General features: G+C 34.2%; 1 long non-coding RNA gene across 3 annotated transcripts in view; it reads right to left on the reverse strand.

The window, feature by feature from the left end:
* The window catches only part of LOC141373619 (uncharacterized), a 419,005-nt gene that overhangs the window by 305,324 nt on the left and 91,658 nt on the right, over positions 1-22,023 (reverse strand). For 2 of the 3 annotated variants that reach the window (XR_012379821.1, XR_012379823.1), the window contains exon 2: positions 19,248-19,328. This is a non-coding gene — a long non-coding RNA (uncharacterized lncRNA). The remainder of the gene's footprint in view (positions 1-19,247; positions 19,329-22,023) is intronic. The other variant, XR_012379822.1, reaches the window with a different exon arrangement.

The raw sequence follows: 22,023 nt of genomic DNA on the forward strand, positions 1-22,023 counted from the left end.
AGCAAGGATTCCAGTGCACAAATTCCTGGTATTAGTCATTGCTGATATTATCAATGTCTGTTTCTTTTACATCAGCTAACTTAGTAAGCTCTCTTCAAAACCATCTTATTTTTTCAGTTGATCTTATAGACTTTTTAGGTAGATAATGATATAATGTGCTTGCCTACAGAGATGACCTATTCTTTTACCTAGTGATATGCTTACTTTGTTCCTGATATTATTGTGAGTGCCTCTAATATGTTCTATTTAACATTATGGCTGGTTGTTTTTATTCTAGATAAATATGATTAATCATTTTAATAAACTTACTTTTACTGAGAATAAATGCTGAATTTTATAAATGCCTTTTAAGCATCTAAATAGATGAAAAACCTTTATTTTGTGTTTTTATAAAATCTTAGGGCCACTTGATATAGATGCAATTACTATACTGCACCATTTTTATTTTTTACTATGATGCAGAATATGAGTAACATTATATTTAAGATTTTATATCTCTCTTTGTGAGACTGATCTCTACTGCTGTTTTGTTTTTATTCTTGTTATTAACTCTTTTGGTTTTCACTATGAATGCTATAAAACAATTTTTAAAAGAAGTGGGGAGTTTTCCATCATTTTATATTGGTAACAGAACATGTAAAATGTAAATCATCTGATCCTTAAAAAGAGAAATATACGATGTGTGTTTGGTGGTGGAGGGTAGTATCAGTTTCTTCCCTTACATTTAAAATTACTATGTCTCACATATAGTTGTATATTACTGAATACATTAAAATATAGCACTAATGGGAATGTTCTGCAAATGTAAATTTTCATTAAGATATAAAAATATTTGAGAGAAATAATGGGAAAGAATTCACCATTATCACTGTTAGATACATTTGTCTTTTCTTAGGGGTAAGGGATAATGTCTTTTACATTATTATGCAATTGCTACAACTCTGCTAGGTTTCATACTTTCAATATTTATATAAAATTGGTTTAATTATATATGTTTGATTTGATCCAATATTGGCCATTACTTTTTTTTTTTTTTTTTAGAGAGAGTGTGTGTGTGAGGGAGAGAATCTTTAGCAGGCTTTGTACCGGATGTGGTAAGGGAGGAGTGGGGGCGCTCAGTCTCACAATCCTCATGACCTAAGACGAAATCAAGAGTCAGACACTTAACCAACTGAGCCACCCAGGCACCCTTTGGTATTTTAATTTTAATTCAACTGGACTACAACTAAACTTTATCTTGAAGTTATGAGTCATGTATCTTCAAAAGTTATGTTACAGATTTCCAGAACTTTGTTATATTTGAGAAGTATTTCTTAGCCTATGTTTCCAATAATGTGCTACCATCTGGTTGAAAATACAAGACTTGGTCAAACATCAACCTCCACAACTCTGTGCTGCTTCACTGTCACCTGGTACTAAGTTAAGTGAAATGGCAGATCGAGGAGAACTCTTATGTATGTAAGATTTTACTTTGCTTTTGAAATTCAAAAGTGTAACCAAGATTTGTCTAAACATTAGTTCTCTTTGTATTGATTATGCCTGGAAACAGTGAAAATTTTGAATCCAAAGATTTTGATTTTCCCTTCAGAAAGTTTTTTCCTTCTCTTTTATTTTTAAGCCATATATTATCACTACATTCAACTTGTTCCAGCTTCTTCTTTGAAAATACCTCTAATACAATGAATCTCTACAGTGTTCTTTTTATCAGTCATCTCTCTCCCATGACTTCCAAATCTTCTCCCTTGAATTCTACCATTGATTTTCATGTTTATTATCTACATCATGGATTTCATTCTTAGTACTGTCTTAGTCATTTCAGGCTGCTATAACAAATATGCCATGATTGAGTGCCTTAAATGACAAATATTTATTTCTCAAAGTTCTGAAGGGGGGGAAATCCAAGGTCAGGGTGCAGGCAGATACCATGTCTGGTAAGAGCCTGCTTCCTGGCTTGCAGGTGTCTGTATCCTCACCGTATCCTCACGTGGCAAAGAGCGGAGAAAGAGGAAGCAAGCTCTTTGTGCTTTAAAAAAAAAAAAAAATTGAAGTATATTTGAAAATGTGCTTCTTATAAAGGCATTAATCCCTTTCATAAGGGCTCCACCCTCATGACCTAATTAACTCCCAAAGGCCCCAAGTCCAAATACCTTCACATTAGGGATTAGGATTTCAACATATGAATTTTGGGGGGACACAAATATTTAGTCCACAGCAAGTAGTATCTATATTGCTGTTTTTTTCCCTTTTAGTCTAGTTCTAAATTCTTCTATTTTCTATTTGTTTGGGTTTTTTTGTAGTCTTTTCTTCTTTTACTGAGTTTCCATTACATATCAGGCTGAATTCTCATATTTTTGTCTCCTTAACTCATTAAGTTTTTTTTTCCTTATTTTTAAAATGAGGCAGGGGCACCTGGGTGGCGTAGTCAGTTGGGTGACTGACTCTTGAATTCAGCTCAGGTCATGATCTCGGGGTTGTGAGATGGAGCCCCATGTCAGGTTCTGCACTCAGCGGGGAGTTTACTTGAGATTCTCTCTCCCTCTCTCCCTCTGCCCTTCCCCTTGCTCAGGTGCTCTCTCTCTCTCATAAATAAATCTTTAAAATAAAATAAAATGAGGCATACTTTGTATACAATAAAGTGCATAAGTCTTAGCATACAGCAAGATAAACTTTTACATTTTTATCCACTTATGTAAACATGGTTTGTTTCACGGAGATAAGAATTTGTTTATATCATGACATGATAGCTCTAAAATTTTCTTTCAGTGTTATTGACAAATCCCATCCTTTGTTTGCATAATAAGCCCCCATCATTTGTTATCAACATTTTTCTTCTTTTTAGATCTAGTCATTTATAAATGCCAATCCAATTCCTATGATTTCAGTCATCATTCACTTTAATAAAGATGGATCTTCCTCAGATCTATACCAGCATAAGAGTTGATCTGCATATACTTTTGCTCAATTTCTCAATTTTTGTACTAGCAATCACTTACATACTGATAATCTGCCATTTATTTAAGATTTTCGAACTTCTTCATATCTCATACTGTGGAGGAATTTGAAAAACCCACTTAATAAAATGTTCTCAAAATTAATCTCAGACCAAGGAGACAGCAACAAATTCTAGGCTGATCTGTGCATCCCTTAAGTACAAAAGCTGGTAGAAAAGACTCAGATCTTCAAATATTTCCTCAGTCACTTTTGACCATTTCACTCCACTATTATGCACTATTCACTCCTTTTTTTAAGCACATAGCATGTGTCTCTACTATTCTGTATGCATTCTTTCCTGCATTATCTGCAGACTTCCTGGCTACTCACATTTAGCAAAGCTTAAAACATCCATCTCAATGGCTCCCCATAAGCCCAAATGTCATTGTCACCTGATAATTTCAACAGGACCCATTCTACACTGGAGCTACTTGATTTCAGGAACTGTCATCCATTGTCTATTTTAGGAACCATGATCAGTCTTTTGACCTGGTCATTATCTGAGATAGCTTCATGTCTAAAAATTCCAAGCACAAGAGTTGCACATTCTACTATAATCTCCTGTTCCTTCAGCTCTTTCATTCCCTTGGTTCCCCCATACCCACTCTCTTAATTGATTGTGATATGGAGTTCATGACCCTTCCCTCTTCTTTGATTCTAACATCTCTCTCCTGGGTTTACTTCTGTATCTAAACCTTAGACTTCTGTGATTCTTCTCCAAACCTATTCCAAATAGTTCGGTCTTTTCAACCCTTCTACTTCCTGTTATACAGTTTACTCTTGGAAGAGTTTTATTTCACAAAGGAAAGGAGGGCCATAAAAAAAAAAAAAACAAAAAACTATTTTTTCCCTTTCTACTTAGAGATTTAGCTAAATTTGCAGCTCACCCAACCTCTCTTCCCGTCATTGCAGAGGAGTAGGTGTCTTTCTTTCCATCAAAGATGAACATTTCCGACTGTTCTTAGTATCTTAGCCAGGGCCATTATCTCTGTAACCTGAGTCTATCCATTATCCTTTATTATTCCAGAATCATATAATATTCCATTTCTGGAATTTCCTTTCTTTCTGCATACAGTCATCATAAGTTGAATCACAATTAGGAAAAAACAGTCTTTTAGCTACCACTTTCTCTTTGTCTCTTCACAGATAAAATTTTGAAATCAGCCAATACGCCCCATATTCAATTCCTCGCTTGAATTCCTTACTTAAACCACTTAAAGTCAGATTCTAACACTAATTCTCAATTGCTGTCATCCATTCTTGAAGTTTGCAAATCAAATAACTTTTTTATTAGTTAAATTACAGTGCCTCTGCTTCATTTGAAAATATTGACTGTTCAGGGGCGCCCATGTGGCTTAGTCAGTTGAGCATCTGACTCTTGATTTTGGCTCAGGTCATGGTCTCAGGGTCCTGGGATCAAGCCTCACATCTGGCTCCATGCTCAGCGGGGAGTCTGCTTGAGGATTCTCTCCCACTCCCTCTGCCTCTCCTCCTGCTCTCTTTCTCTCTCTCTCTCTCAAATAAATAAATAAATCTTCAAAAAAAGAGAAAGTACTGACTGTTCAAATAGGTGGACTGGGATTGGGGCTAGAAACTAGGATAAAGTGTAGATCCAAGGTGATCTGAAGAGGAAAAGTCAGAAAATAAAATTCCCAGATGAATCCACAGGGAGCCAAGACTGCATGCCAGAGAGACCAATTTCAAACACCACATGCCAGAGAAACCAATTTCAAACACCAAGCTTAAAGGGTAAAATAAAGGATTACAAGTCAATTTATAGAAACAAAAGTTCAGCATCATATCAACAACAGATTAGAAATGATCAAATATCTGTCCCCAAAATTACCTTAGAAAAACTGCCACAGGAGCAAGATGGTGGAGGAGTAGGAGACCTGGATTTCGTCTGGTCTCAGGAATTCAGCTGGATACGGATCAAACCATTCTGAACACTCACGAACTCAACAGGAGATCAAAGAAAAGAATAACTCTCTAAACAGAAAAGTGACCACTTTCTGGAAGGTAGGACGTGTGGAGAAGTGAATTCAAGGTGATATTGGGATTATAGACGGCAGGGGAGGGGACCTCTGTCAGCCACTACCGGCAAGTGATAGAGCCCCAGAGCACAAAATCGGAACTTTTAGAAGTCAGCTCTGCTGAGGGACATCACTCCATGGCTAAGCGGGGGGTGGAACCCGCGTGGGACAGTGTGGTCTCAGGACCCTCGGGTTCACAGAAAGACCAGGGGTGCCTCAGTGTGGCAGAGCTCCCAGGTATCGGAGCAGGGAAGCTGGCTGCAGAGATGGACTCAAGGAGTGGGCTCTCAACTCAGGGTTGCCATAAACTGTCATCTGCCACACAGTCAGGCCACTACTCTTCCAGCAGGGACCCAACAAGCGGCAGATCTGGGGAGACTCCCTTTCCTCCCCTGGAGGAGCGGTGCAGATGGATCTGCTGGGTTTGGAGACCCAAAGAACAAATAGTCCAATCAAGAAATAGGCAGAAGACATGAACAGACATTTCTGCAAAGAAGACATCCAAATGGCCAGCAGACACATGAAAAAGTGCTCAACATCACTCAGCATCAGAGAAATACAAATCAAAACCACAATGAGATACTACCTCCTACCAGTCAGAATGGCTAAAATTAACAAGTCAGGAAATGACAGATTTTGGCAAGGATGCAGAGGAAGGGGAACCCTCCTGCACTGTTGGTGGGAATGCAAACTGGTGCAGCCACTCTGGAAAACAGTATGGAGGTTCCTCTAAAGTTGAAAATAGAGTTACCCCACCACCCAGCAATTGCACTACTGGGTATTTACTCCAAAGATACAAATGTAGTGACCCTAGGAGCACATGCACCCCAATGTTTATAGTAGCAATGTCCACAATAGCCAAACTATGGAAAAAGTCCAGATGTCCATCGACAGATGAATGGATAAAGAAGATGTGGTATACACACACACACACACACACACACACACACACACACACACTCACACTGGAAAATTACCCAGCCATCAAAAAATGAAATCTTGCCATTTGCAACAATATGAATGGAACTAGAGGGTATTATGCATAGCAAAATATGTCAGTCAGAATTTATGAAACAAGCAGAGGATCATAAGGGAAGAGAGGAAAAAATGAAACAAGATGAAACCAGAATGGGAGACAAAACATAAGAGACTCTTAATCTCAGGAAACAAAGAGGGTTGCTGGAGGGATGGGGGTGGGGGGGATGCAGTGGCTGGGTGATGGACATTGGGGAGGGTATGTGTTGTGGTGAGCACTGTGTGTGGTGTAACACTGATGAATAACAGACCTGTACTCCTGAAACAAATAATACATTATATGTTAATAATAATAATAATCTTTTTTGTAGCATTTTCTATTTCTATAGAGCAACAATAGTTTTCAGCTTATAAATTTGATGAGGCATATTTTTCTTAGTAAAACCATCAAATTTTGGCAAATAAGTTCCATTGTCTCATGTCAAAAAACACTTTTCTGTATAACTACTTGGGCAACATCATCCTAGTCTTCAAAATAGCAGAAAACGTTTTTTGGGAATACTATCTATACTCCACTGAAACACCAATGGAAAAACTGCATGTGCGCGTGCACACACACACACACACACACCCTGCCATGGTTCATGGTTTCATTAGGTCCAATCAGAGAGTCAGCTGCTGGGTGGTGTCTAGCAGGACTGAGCATGAAGCTAATCTTTTAGTAAATAGTAAAGTACTTAAAATAATTCAATGATGAGAATATGTCATTAGGACACGGAAGACAATTGACAAAGCTTCTAATGTACAAAGCTAGAAAAATCTGGGCAACAAATAGAGCAGTGCCATAGATGGAATTCTGGAACAGAATAATGAAATGAGATAGACTAAAAAAATTCTAAATGAGTTCTGGAATCTAGTTAATAATAATGTATCAATATTGGTCTATTAATTTTTCAAAATGTACCATATTAACTTATGATATTAATAAAAGGGGAAACTAAATATGGGACATATAGAATCTCTCAATGCTATTTTCATAATATTTCTATAAATCTAAATCTATTCTAAAATGTAAAGTCATTATTTCTTCAAAAAGAACCAAACTGGAAATACAGAACTTAAAAATACAGTAACTTTAATAAAAAACTCACTGAATTGGTTCAATAGTAGAGTAGAAATGAAAGAGGATAAACTCAGTAAACTTGAGGACAGATAAGTATATAATTTGCCCAATTTAATTTGAAAAACAGACAACAGATAGGAAAAAAATGAACAGAATTCCATGGACAAGTTTAATCCTCTATTAAACATAGTGGATAGGAAAGTGGTAAACTGAGAAATAGATCAGAAACTATTCACAATGAATATGAAGAGATTAAAAGTTAAAACTTAGAAATAAGAGACAGAATAAAATAGGACTATCAAACATCTTTTTAATTGAACATGAGAAGAGAAGAAATGAAGCAAATGGAATGCTTGAAGAGATTATATCTAAGGAATTTGCAAAACAAATAAAATTAATCAATTCAAAGATTCAACATTCAAGTAAGTTTAATTTAAAAGGAATTCATCTCTACAAACATCATAGGAAAGCTATTTAAAAAAAGAAAGAAAGAAAAAAAAGGAGAATCTAAAAAGAGTAAAAGATGACAGCAGGCTTCTTAACTCTAATATTGGAATCCTACAGATAATGGAATGACATTGTAAATGGCTTGAAAGAGAGTAACTGTCAAATCATAATTTTGTAGACCTCAAAATACTTTTAAAGAATGAAGATAAGTAATGCTACAAAAAGTGGAAGAATTTCAGACAGCAGACACATACTAAAAAAAATTCTAAAACATGTACTTTAGGCTGAAGGCAATATGATATCAGATAAAAGCTTAAAGAAGGAAGAAGGAAAGATGAGAAAATCAATGGTAATAATGTAGATAAATATAAATAAACATTTGTTTATAAAACAATGTGTGGGGGGTAAATATGCATACCCATACATACGTTTAGATGAATGAATGCACAAAAACCAAAGCACATGTCAGCAGGAGGTTAAAAATAATTAAATCTTCTAAGTTCCTTGCATTTTCCATAAAAAGAGTTAAGGTACCAATAATCATATGGCATTAGATTCTGATAAATTAAAGATGTGTGTTGTAAAATTTCTCCATTGTAAACACTGGAAGTAAAGAAACTATCCATGGCTTCCAAACTAGTAAAGGGGGGAAAAATAAATGAAAAAGAAATCACAACCAGTTCAAATAAAGGCAAAAATGAAGAAAAATAAATATAAAGTAGGAAAAGAAGCACAATAAATGGTAGGTTTAAATTTACATATATCAATTAATATTAAAAAATAAAATGGAGTAAATGTCATATTTAAAATTTTAGATCATTATCTATCACATAAAGATACAGAATGTTAGAATGTAGAGAGATGGAAAAAAGATACACCAAGAAACAGTAACTGAAAATTGGCTTGATGGAAAGATAGAAGTATGACTATATTAATACCAGACAAAATAGATACAAGGGAAAAAAATCATTACTAGAGATAAAAGAAGGTAATTTAGAATGATCAACATTTTAATTCACCAGAAATAGAGAAGTACTATAATATGTATTTATTTAAAGATATGGTCTCAAAATACACAAACCAAAATTGACAGCAAGACAAGGAAAATTAAGAATTGAAAAATAATACAAATATTATATACTAAAATGGTGGGTTACAACTATAGTAATAATTCAAATTAAATTTACTTCATATTAAAGATAAAATCCTGAAGTCAATCATCTGAGCATCTAAATAACACAGTTAAAAAGTAGGCTAAGGACTTGAATAGACATTTCTCCAAGGAAGATATACACATGATCATAGAAAGACAAATACTGCATAATTCCACTTATATGGGGTATCTAAAACAGTCAAATTCATAGACTCAAAAAAGCGGAATGCTGGTTGTCAGGGGTTGGGGGTAAGGGTAAACGGAGAATTACTAATTAATGGGCATGAAGTTTCAGTTCAGCAAAATGAGTAAGTTTTAGAGATGTGCTGTACCACATTGTATCTATATGCAACATTATTGTATTATACACTTAAAAATTTATTAAGAGAGCAGATTTCATATTAAGTCTTCTTACCACAATAAAATAAAAAATTTTAGAAAGGTAATAGAAAACCTGAGTAGTTCTACATTCACTAGAATTATCGAAAATGTAGTTAAAACATCTTATCCTAAATAAAAACTCCAGTCCCAAACAGTGAATTTTAACAAACATGCATAAAGGCAGTAATTCTAATCTTAAACATTTGATACAATTATTATAACTTGATAGCAAAATCCACTGAAGGACAATACAGAAAAGGAAAATTAAAGAACAATCTCACTCCTATCTCCAAAAAATTATAAAACCAAATCCACTTTTCTGTTTTTTTTCTGAAATAGGTAATACAATATGACCAACTGGCTTTACAGCAGGTATGCAATTTTGACTTACATTACAATATTGATTACTATAAATCACCACATTACACCATTAAAAGTATAATTAATATATGACCATGTCAATATATACGCAGAAAGGCATTGGTCAAAATTCAATATTCATTCAGAATAAAAACTCCTAGCAAATTAGAAATAAAAGGGAATTTAGGCTGATTTAAGCAGTTATAGTATATTTGGTGGCAAAATGGTGAAAGCAATTCTATATAGTGCAGGAACAAGACTATATGTCTTGTTAAAATATTCATAAAATATGAATATTTTTATTCAATATCATAATAGAAACACTACCATTTTATTAAGAATAATAATTAAAAACTATAAGGATTATAAAGAAAAAATAAAATTTTGTGGGTATTTCTTGGGGGAAGGTGGATATGATTGTCTACATCAGAGGTTAGCAAACATGTTATGCAAAGAACAAGATAGTAAATATTTTGTTGTCTGTGTGACCTCCGCTATAGCTATTCAAAACTGTATCATTGAAGGAGCCATACATAATACATAAACAAATAAGCATGGTTGTGTATCAATAAAACTTTATTTACAAAAAAAGAGAGGCCAGATTTGGTCCACAGACCGGATTTTGCAATACCTGCTCATCATAGTTGCCCCCTAAAATTTTACAGATATATTGTTAGTATTAGTAAGAGAGATTAGCAGATTTTGAATACAAAAACAAAATACAAACATAATTATATTTCTCTACACTAGGAACAGATAAATATAACTTTAGCAGCTAAAATATAAATAAAACATATAATATATAAATAATATATAAATAATAAAATACAAATATATTTCCAGAAAAAATCTGAAAAAAAACCCACAAGGACTTTATAGACCAAATGATTACATTTTATTGAAAACTATTAAAGAACACCTAAATCAATACCTGCATGTATTTTGTTTGAGGATTAGAAGATTTAAAATCACAAAGGTACCAATTCATCAAAAATTGATCTACAAATTCATAATTCTAAACTTTACAAAAAATCACTTCTGGAGGAGGAATTTAAGAAGCTGGTTGTATAACTTATGTGGGAAATCCAAGTCCCTAAAAGAACCAGTGTATTTAAGAGGAAGAAAAGCTAGTGGGGTCCTTGTCTTATGAGATAATAAGAATTACATATCATGCTATATTAACTTACTAGAGTACAGATGCAAGGACTGATCTGTGGAACAGAAAAAAAAAAGTCCAAAAGCAAGCCCACAGATAGGCAGAAAACATAACTTATAACTTAACACTGTATGCGATAGATTCAATGAAGCACCATTACTATATAGCAGTATTTAGATTTAATATTAACAAAGGATAGTAGTAAAACAGCTTTCTCCTCTATTTTTTTCAAGATCAATATTTATGGGAAGCTCCATAGAACTGGGTTTGAACTAAACACAAATGATGAATTATGGGGAAAATTAGCCTTTTCATAGAAAAACATGTCTGTTGTGATAGGCATCATCAGTGACATTTGCTGAATATATTGATAATATATCCAAAATTAAGATGGATCATTTGTAAAAAACACTAAATGTGCTCTAAAATCAATCAACTATACATCATATCTCATTAATCAAATGGTGTCTCTCCTGTCAACGACTCTTGGCCACATACTTTGACCTTTATCATCCTCTTCAAAATGCTTAGAAAAGTTGTGCATCAGAATAACAGACACTTCCGGGCGCCTGGGTGGCTCAGTTGGTTAAGCGACTGCCTTCGGCTCAGGTCATGATCCTGGAGTCCCGGAATCGAGTCCCACATCGGGCTCCCTGCTCGGCGGGGAGTCTGCTTCTCCCTCTGACCCTCCTCCCTCTCATGCTCTCTGTCTCTCATTCTCTCTCTCTCAAATAAATAAATAAAATCTTTAAAAAAAAAAAGAATAACAGACACTTCCACATTTGACTAACAGTCTCAAGTCCCTGCAAGATCTCATCCCATCTCAATGACAGGGTTTTTTGTTTTACTCTATATACATCTCTGTCCAAAGAAATTAATCACAATACATTAAAACACGTAGTAGACAACCAGGGCCATACTATTAGAAAGGTGACCAAGGGCGCCTGGGTGGCTCAGTGGGTTAAGCGACTGCCTTCGGCTCAGGTCATGATCCTGGAGTCCCGGGATCGAGTCCCGCATCGGGCTCCCTGCTCAGCAGTGAGTCGGCTTCTCCCTCTGACCTTCCCCTCTCTCATGCTCTCTCTATCTCATTCTCTCTCTCAAATAAATAAATAAAATATTAAAAAAAAAAAGGTGACCGAGTAGTAGTCATCCAAGGGTGACAAACAACATTAGGTAGAACCACCCCTTCTCTAATCCACCACTAAAATCATTCACAAATCATTTGCAACTGGTAGATAAATAATTCCTGGAGACCTAATACACACTACAGTGATTACAGACAGCAAAACTGTATTATAAACATTAAACTTGGTAAGGTACCAGAATCTTAATTGTTCCCAACACTAGAAGAAATAATTATGTGACTTGATAGATGTGTTAGCTAATGCTATAATGACATAGTACAATAGAAATGCATTAAATCAATATGCTGTATGCCTTAAATTTACACAATGCTGAACGTCAAATATATCTCAATAAAATTTTTAAATGTAAAATCATTCATAAATCAAACATTACCAATATACCTTTGCAACTCTGGATTGTTGCATTTTAGTGACATAAATATTTAAATGTTATTACTCAATTGTGAATACTTTGCTTAAAAATTTTAATGTTAGAATCACTGTTCCTATTTTTATTATTATTACTATAATAAAGTGCTATAGATCTTTCTATTTCTATTTTATCTCTTCAGTCGCACCTCCACATGCAAATACTTTTGCTATTGCTTTAATCATTGATGAATGTGTATGGATTTTTTAAAATTTAACTATAAAATTTGAGAGCCTCTGTTAGATCAGAAGAGAATCTGTAAGAATGCTAATTAGATTTACAACCTAAAACTTGCCTGTCATGGTTACTTTATGTACATGTATGATCACTTCTATCAGTGCGGATTTAGTATGGCTATATATGAAAGAAAATTTGAATAACACCTTATTAACAAATAGAAATATATTTCTCTCTTAAATAAAAGTCCAAAGATGAGTATTCTGGAATTAGAGTTAGCTAGACAAAGTTTTCAGGGTCCCAGACATCTTCCAGGTCATTACTCTCCTAATATTTCGTGTGCCCTGGAATTCAAGCAAAGAAAAAGGAGCAAAGGACTGAGTTCATCACTGGACACACAATAAATGTTCAGTGTGTACAGAGATACTGACAATAACCCATGAAATTAGAGAGATGCTGTTAGTACAACACTCTTCCCCTCCCTCTCGGTTTTTTCTGGAAAAGTGAAACTCCACGGCTGCCCACACCTGTCATCAAAACTGCACTTCCAACAATGAACCAATAACTCAACCGGTGGCTTCAACTTCATGACGCAAATGATGAAGCTGACTCGTCTTCCCATTGACTCTTGACTCAGTAAGTTGTTTTGGCATTATGATTTATATTCAAGGAGATATTTATGCTCCCTTTGCTCACTGACTTTGAAGTCACATTTGCTGCTAGTAGTCAGTAATATCATTTCTAAACATAAAGAATCATGCCAGACAATTCTTGGGGGAGTAATTCCAACTAGTATTTTCACAGGAATTATTTATATTCCAACAGAGATATAGATATAAATTTTGTACTTTTTTCTCCATTGGCTGACTAAATAAGCTAAAGCAATGTCTCATTTTCAAGCTGGAATTGACCATATTGATGATCAAACTAATTGGTTCCCAATTAGAGAGATATACCACAGCCACCTAAGGTGTGTTTAAAGCACATATACCACCCACACATTCTGCTCCTATAAATATAGACCCAAAAGAATGGTGTGAATGCAGTAGACTGCAGTAATAAGATATAAGTCCGCCATGTGTACTTTGATAAAAATACCAAACTGTGCTTAAATACTCTTGATTCCCCCAATTTAAGAACCATGATCCGGTCAAATTCTTATTTTGAGAAAAATAAATATAACAGAAAAAATATCCTACTACATTTAAGGACTATAAGCACCATAAGGTAAGACATTTTTCATTTAATATCATATCCCTAGCATCTAGCACAATGCCTTTCATAAAGTAGATAGTCAATGAATAAAAAGTATGTTAGAAGAGTATGCGCAAATGGCTAGGAGAATCATAGATTTATCTCAAAACTTTGGGTCAAGGCAGAATGGAACTCCTCTGAGCAGGAAGCAAACTGAGTTATTTCTTTAAAGTTTAAAGGTATTAACCAGTATTTGAAATTATATTACTCATTCATTTCCTTATTTTTTATTCATTATCTAGCTCCTTTACTAGAATATTAGCCTCTCACCCTGGATGCAGTTGCAATATTCAGAATACTTTGATACAGAGTGGTCAAAGCACTCAAAATTTGTTAAATGATAGTTAAGGCAATATATTCAAAGGTACCCATTTGTAGATTCAGATTCAAAAGATGTGATTTAGAAAAATAAAAGTAGCTTTTCACAAGAAAGATACTACATGCTCCTTAAAAATAAAATAAAAACAAAATGATATATAGAAATAATTGTAAATATCACCTGATATTCCATTAAAACTACTTTTAATAATTTGGTGCACAACTTTCCAGTCTTTTCTATATGCGTGTGTCTTTATGTGTATAATTCTATGGAAAAAGGATGATACTTAAATGGTGTTTTGTTCACTCACTGCTTTACTAAGAAATATGCTATGCACATTTTGCTTCTCAAGGTCGTTTTGAATAATACATTGTAAAATATCAACAGTATAAGCAGGTATATAATAAAAAGGAAACTGTTTCCAACTTCAGACATCTTGTATTATTCAAATTAAAATTATTTTTAAAAACAACAAAAACCTACAAAAGACAGCTTATAGATTGACTTCACTCTGGATGTTTGCAAGGTATACTAGTAAATGAATGCATCATAATTTATGTAAGCATAAAGTATGAGAAAGCATACTTATTTTGATGATATTTGAGTTGTGTTGAGTATTTTATAATTACAATTAATATTCTTCACATATTTATTCACATATATTATTCAGATACATACATATATTCTTAGAAGTAAAACTGTTGTTTAAAAAAACACATGTATTTCATATTATAATGGATATTACCAAATTATCTTCCAATGAGGCCTTAATAACTAGGTTTCTACCAAGAGGGAATGGGAATGTTTGTGTACCTTCACACCCTGGCCAACATAATCTACTACCAAAATTTTAAACTTTGACAGTCTCTTGGATATAAGAGGAAGTATCTCATTATCTTAATAAGCATTATTTTAATTATAAATGAAGTTGAAGTTTATTAATGACATTTATGTTTATAAGACTATTGTGTTCCTGTTTGAATGAACTGCATTTTCTTTTTTGCACATTTTTTCTTTTGAATTATTAATCTTTGATGTGTAAGAATCCTTTACACATTACAAAAGTATGTAATTTGTTACATGGGTGTTTTCATAGATTGTATTCATGCCCCCAGTTCTTCACCCTTTATCCATGCCCTTCCCCCAATAATTCTGTCATTCCTATATTACCTCCTCATTCTTTAAATCTGAACAGATTTATGACTTGTTTTGGCTAATAGTAAGTAGTGCAAGTTATGAAATAGCAATTGGGAGTCTTGGCTTCAAGAGGAATCCTGTGTTTCTGTTGTTTCATTGTACTTTGTCATTGCCACAAGCCCACTAGTCGCAGAAGGAGGAGAGTATCAGGTGAAACAGGCCCAGTGAACCCATCTGCCTCAGATGAGGTCAGTCTAAATAATCCTAGAACCAAACAACCCAACTGAGATTAGTCCATCATCATGACTCAAGAGCCATAATAAATGATTGTGGATTTAAGCCTTTAAATTTCAGGGTAGTTTGTTATGCAGCAATAGGAAACTGAAATCCTTCAATGTTGTGTCTCCTTTTTGTTCCCTTCCCTCACTTCCTCCCTCCTTCCTTCCTTCTTTTTTCTCTTTCCTCCCTTTTGCTTTCCTGTATTTATGTGTGGCAGTATTAGCACCCTCTAATTATTATTAATTTTCCAATATTTTAGCTTACCTTATACTTTTATTTTTTGTTGACATTTTTATTGGAAATCACATTAAATTTATTCATCAATGTAGATAAAACATTTAGCACCTTTCTATTCCAATAAATATTGATTTATATTATCACTTAACTGTAAATAATACTTTGTTATATGGGTCATTTTCATTCCTTCATGCTTATAAGCTATGCCTTGTTGAATATCTTTCCTATGTTTTTCACACTTGTCCAATTATTACTTCAGCACAAATCTCTGGAAGTAGAACTGATGGGTACATACATTTTAAGACCTTTATATGTATTAAAATTATTCCCAGGAAATGCTGCGTAAAGTTATGGTCACACTAACAATTGATAATACTGCATGTTTTCAACATCCCAGAACACTTTGAATGTTAATATTTTATATATTTGTCCATATGATAAGGAAGTAACGATAGAGGTGGGTAGTTTAAATTCTCTGTGTATACATACACTTGGAGTCTACAAAGGAAAAAGTCATGTCATATGTGAGTAACTATACTCCAGGGAATGTCTGCTTTTCTGGACTTTCCTGTAATCCTTGTAAAATGTTACTACTTTAGGAAATGTCTGTGATCTTTAGGGTAAGAGCACATTAATGCTCATAATTGTTTTGTTCCCGAACCCCCCACCTCATCCCATTTTGTTTGCCAGAAGACACATTTTCCTTTCACATCTCCCTTGTTCTTCATGTGTGGCAGAATCTTAAACAGGATTAAACTCTATAATTTTAGTAGTTTTCATAAACTTTAATATGCTTTTAAATGCCACTGAAAATTTGTTTCCAGCACACCTACAATATGAAAGTTTAAAAATGCATAAAAATTTTAAAAACCTTCTGTTTTTTTTTACAAGGCAAGAAAAAAATGTAATTCCAAAAATATGATGAGAATCTTATACCACTTTAAAACTAGGACATTTGCTTTCCAATGATCAAATTCTCTTTGTTCCTCCCTCTCCTATCCCCTGAGGAACAAGAACATACGATTTAAAAATTTTCCAAAGTTTCATTTAAGGCCTGATTTCCATTAAAATTCCCTTAGCTTATTAAGAGGAAAGATGTACATTTGTGGTTATTATGTAATTTTTCAATCTGAAAAACTATGCAAACTGTGTACCTTGCAAATTAGTAAAGTTAGTAAAGGTTAGTGAATACCAGATTCATTCTGGGGCTCTATCCAGTTTAGGATTTATAGTAAAATGACTTTCAACATTATGGGCAGAAGTCTAGCAATAATATTATAAGAAAAGAATGCATCAGATTCAGGACTAGTTGGAAAAAGAAGCACTTGTTAGACAATATGTGTGCATTCTTGACCTTCCATCATCTCCTCTTTCCATGTAAGAACCGATTACCCAGAACTCAAGATGACCCAATTACTCCTCATAAGAGTTTACTACTTTACGGACGAATAATAAATCCAAGCCTAAATTCATGGCAGTTTCTTAATTTGGTCCACATAGCACTTATTATGTTTGAGTGAAAGAAACCCCCTTTTTCTTCCAGTGAATATAAACACAAAATCATGTTGCCCTCAAACTAGCAGTAGTCATCTTGCTACTTTGAGAGAAACCCCCCCCCCCAGAACAAAGCCAGCACTCCTGGGAGGAAAGAACACAGAGAAATGGGGCCTCTGCCTTGCAAACAGGTTGGCTAATTGAACTTAAATTAAAAAAAAAAAAAATTTAAAAAGAAGTTAAATCTGATGTTTTATCCCTGGATGGTTCAGTAATGTGAGCCAATAAAATAACTATTGTTTATGCCACCATGAATAGAGTGTTTTGTTATTTACAACATAAAGAGTCATATTTATGTAGAATTCCTCAGAAGGATAGTGAATCAAATTCTTGATATTTGGTACAACCAAGGAAGTTCATCTGGTGTCATGGATACAGGAAAGATTCTAATATATTGTGATACAAAATGACAGTCACTCACTCTAGAGGAAAATATGTTTCCTAAAGCCCTTGGTTGATGGGTTATTCATGCTCTACCCCAAAACACAGTGGGTGAAGTGAATTTTCTAATATCTGGGCTTGATATTATATTTGCTGAATGGAACACTGTTTTATCTTTTACTTTGAAGGTTTTAAAAACATTGCTTGGTATTCGAGTTGCAGTTTTCCTGTCAAATAAAATATTTCAATGAGTTATGAGTGATTTTAAAAGAAAGATCCCTTCGTAACAAAAAAAAATTAGAAACATTTTCACCATAATAATGGCCAGGATAAAGACAAAATGTCAGCTAGTATCTAAGTAGGGAACAAATAAAATTCATGAATTACATTCTGTTTACACTTCAAACACGAATTAAAATTGTTTATTTAGCTAAAAGGCTCAGCCTTGATTACATGTCATTAGTGTCCATTATAATTTCAACTGTTGCTTGAATTTTATAAGCCTGCTAGAAAATTACATTCTTATAGCTCAGAGCTGGAAATAAAATCAATGTGGTATTTTGGCTATTAATACCTGTAATCAGGTTAATCATTGCTTGAAGGATATAAATTTTTAATTTTCTACAAATAAAACAAAAATTAAAAGCAATTCTTCAAATCACTAATCAATTCTTAACTTCTAGTTGGCATCAGTATTAGCCAGCTCCACACCAACTGGCTACAGCTTTCCTGAAACATAATTACAATTTTCCTTTCCTATCTGTAAAGTGTTGGCCTCGACTACCATAGGATCGATGCACTTACTCCAGAACTCACTTCCTTCTTCATTGTTTGAAGCATTTTATGACACTTCAATGAACACCTACACCATTTATTTCTGGAATTATTTCCTAGTTAAACATTAATAGAACTATATTGATGTCTTATTCATATCATTTCTTGTAAAATGTGCAAAAAGTTCTATTTAGGAGTGAACAGAAAAGGGGTACTAGAAGATTTACATGGTCAGAAAGTCCACAGGGAAGCCCAATCTAAACAGGATTTAACTTCCAGATCAAGAGAGTAAATGTGTTATATTCATAGGAGAAAAAAAGATTCCTATTCATCAACAGTGATTAGTTTTTTCTCTCTTTGGAGACTCCAGAGAAGGTTCACATGATTTTCTCTATTCTGTGACACTGGTAGATAATCTACATGATTGCTGCTGCAGAGTCTGTGGTCTCACAGAAAGTGGTAACTGGAGGCACCCAAGTCATTTGTATTGGGAATGGGAGTGGGGAGAGTATGTCCTCTGCTCAGGACCCCTTTCCCACTTTCCTAGTTAACTCTCATTTACTCTTCGGCTCTCCAAAGTCATCCAAGATTTGGATAAACCCTCTTGTAATATACTGCAGAGACCTCAGTAATTTCCTTCATAATATGTATCAGCTTTTAGAAGTATTCTCCTTTCATGTCAGCTTTAATATAGCCCCTCTCTGTGCCCCATTAACTAAGTTGTAAGTTCCAAGAGGGCACGGGCCATGTCCATTTTGACCACTGTTTGTGTACACACACACACACACACACACACACACACACACACACACACACCCCTTCAGCCTTAATGCTTAGTACATAGTAGACATCAAACATATTTTTTAAAAACTCAGTGAGTAAATGAAAAAGAGACAGCATCAATGGATACATCTATCACTTTCCCTAAGACAGAGTTGAGAGGATCCCTGAATACTTACAAACCTCAGTCTTGAAGTGCATTCCAGGGAACTGTGGGAGGCCAAACATAAATGCAAATTCTCTCCACTTCTGCTCAGATTCTGTAAGAAATGAACTATCAGTCGACATGGGGATATGAGAGAAGAAAATTGAGTATATGGATTTTTTACAGATGAAAAGCCCAAGATTTCTCCATGCCCACATACATCCTAGAACACTAATTTTTGATCTGCATTTTAGGTTTACTTTCTGTTAATCAAACCTCTTAAATTAACAAGGGGGCAAAAGTACTTGGGGCAAAGACAATTTTTTGTATTTACAGAATCATTCTATTTTCCTACTGGGAACACAGCTAATATACATTTTCCAACCCGTATGCCTTTATATCAGGGCCATGCAATTACAGTCCAACAAATGGTACACGGATGAAAATTAGCCCCAGAAAAATCTTTTTTTGCATCATCCTTTCTCCTCAGTTTTACAGATCATGTATAGACCATAATACCACAAACAGAGAGACACTGAGATCCTGCGTGACTGAAGCAGAGTGTCTCCCATGCTCCTCTCTCCCCACAATCCCCTCCAACTTGCTTTGCACACTGCCACAAGTAAGAAATGAATTTGTATTATATTGTGTTAAGCCACAAGAGTTGGGAGTCATTATAACAGTTAGCCACAGACTAATTATGTACCGTTCTTTGTCACTGTCACCAAAACTGCAAAAGAGAGGTGGGATGGATTTTTTAACATTTTGGGAAACAATCAATAGGAAATTATCAAAGGCAGTTGGGCATTGCTGGTAGAATAGGTACCTATTTGACCTACAGAAATAGGTCACCATTGTCTTCATTTGCAATTCCCCAAAATTACCCAAAACAATGCTAAGCTTTTGGGGAATAATTAGTGCTTGATGAAGAAATAAATGATTTGTCTTTTTACTCCAACTACATTACAGTATAATTGAAAAGTGTGCTATAGAGAAAAAAGCAGGGATTCTGGAAGCAAAAAAAAAAAAAAAAAATGCTAGCCATGAGGATTCATCTACCACAGCTGTCCAAAAAAAGTGGTATTTTATATAGCTATAAAACAAGGGAAATTTATTGAATATCTCTTGTCTTTAGTTTTCTAGTCTTTAAAAGGAATATTATAACTACTCAACATAGGGTTAAATGGGATAACATACATATATTTCAAAGCCTAATAACTCATACATGCAGGTGGTTCAATTGTGTTTAATTGATATTTAAGTGGAAGATATATTACTCTTCTCAAGTCATTTGCAAGCTAAAAAAAAAAATTACCCAGAGTGGTCTTTTCATTCAGTTTCATTCTTATTTTGTAATGTTTCTATAAAACATAAGTAGAAAGAGACTATCTTTATGCATGAATACAAATGTACAGTTACAGAACTCTTTCCTTAAGATTACTTTTATTTCACTTTCCTTCTCTCAAACATATTCTAGCACTATGTACTCATTCCATTGGCAAACTCTGGAACTATGAATATCATTGATTAAGGTGATAGATTAGAGCAAGAGTAAAATATATATATTAAAGAGGTGTTTAAATGCTCCAGTGTTTATTCTGTATCAAGTTGTGATAAGAGACAATTATAACATAAAACTTTTAGTGGGTAGTTAGGATATTTAACCCATTTTTTAAGAAGAGGTAAAATTTTATCTTGGAATTTTTATAATATATCAACAAAAACAAAATATTCACTTAAAATATTCTCTCTTAAGGTAGTGATTAAATTCCTATTTTCCTTCCATCTAAAACCTTCTTATTTCCCTCTCACAAATGATATCTGATCACATCACTTTTGGGGTAGATTTTAATAGCTTAACTTCAGAATCCCTTTTCTGAAGTTTATAGTGGGAAACATTAGAGTTTCCCATAATATTATTAATAACACATCTGCAGGGTGCCTGGGTGGCTCAGCTGGTTGAACATGTGACTCTTGATTTCTGCTGGGGTCATGATCTCAGGGTTGTGGGATGGAGCTGTGCTGTGGGCTTTGCGTTCAGTGGGGAGTCTGCTTGGGATTCTCTCCCTCTCCCTTTGCCCATAGCCCTGCTCCCACTCTTACTCTCTCTCTCTAAAAATAAATAAATAAATATTAAAAAAAAACAATGCATCTGCTATTCTTCCAGGTAAAAATTATGGTATGCATTTTTCAAGCTTTTAGGGTATTGTTGAAGACGCTAAAATTCTCCTTTTGTAGAACAGGGCAAACCAATTATGGTAAATTGGACAACATTTCTGAAATGAATAGCCTCTTACTGAGAGAATACTAATAACCTTCCACCTTTTGTGAGTTTATTTTTTGTCAGTTAAGAATGCCAACTCCTGGGCATATGTATACAACATATGTTATGTTTCATAAGCCAGGTTTCTACTATGATTCATGATTTACAGAAGTTCAGAAAAAATCAGTAAGAAAGTGACTTGGGAACTTTTCTACCTGTATTAAGATTTAGAAGAAGAAAATTTCCCTGAGATTTTGCTATTCAGGATTACAGATGGAAAATTGTCAAAGATAATCCATTATAACTTAGAAATGGTGAAACATTTAAGTGGCATCTGCATTAATTGTCTGAATGCTCAGATCAACAGTTTACAAAATGCATCCCATGGTACACTCATCCGGCAGGATATTCTTTCAAAAAGAAAAATGACCCTATGGTAAAATACACCACACTACTTTGGCTTAGAGATTCATTTTGCACATTAGCAAATAAAAGGATCTGAAAAATCCTGCAAAAAAGAAACTTACTTACTCAGCATTTCTTAGAT

This window comes from Callorhinus ursinus, unplaced genomic scaffold, assembly GCF_003265705.2.
Source record: "Callorhinus ursinus isolate GAN/ISIS: 27379988/994484 unplaced genomic scaffold, GSC_fseal_2.0 scaffold10, whole genome shotgun sequence".
In the NCBI taxonomy this organism is placed as follows: Eukaryota; Metazoa; Chordata; class Mammalia; order Carnivora; family Otariidae; genus Callorhinus; species Callorhinus ursinus.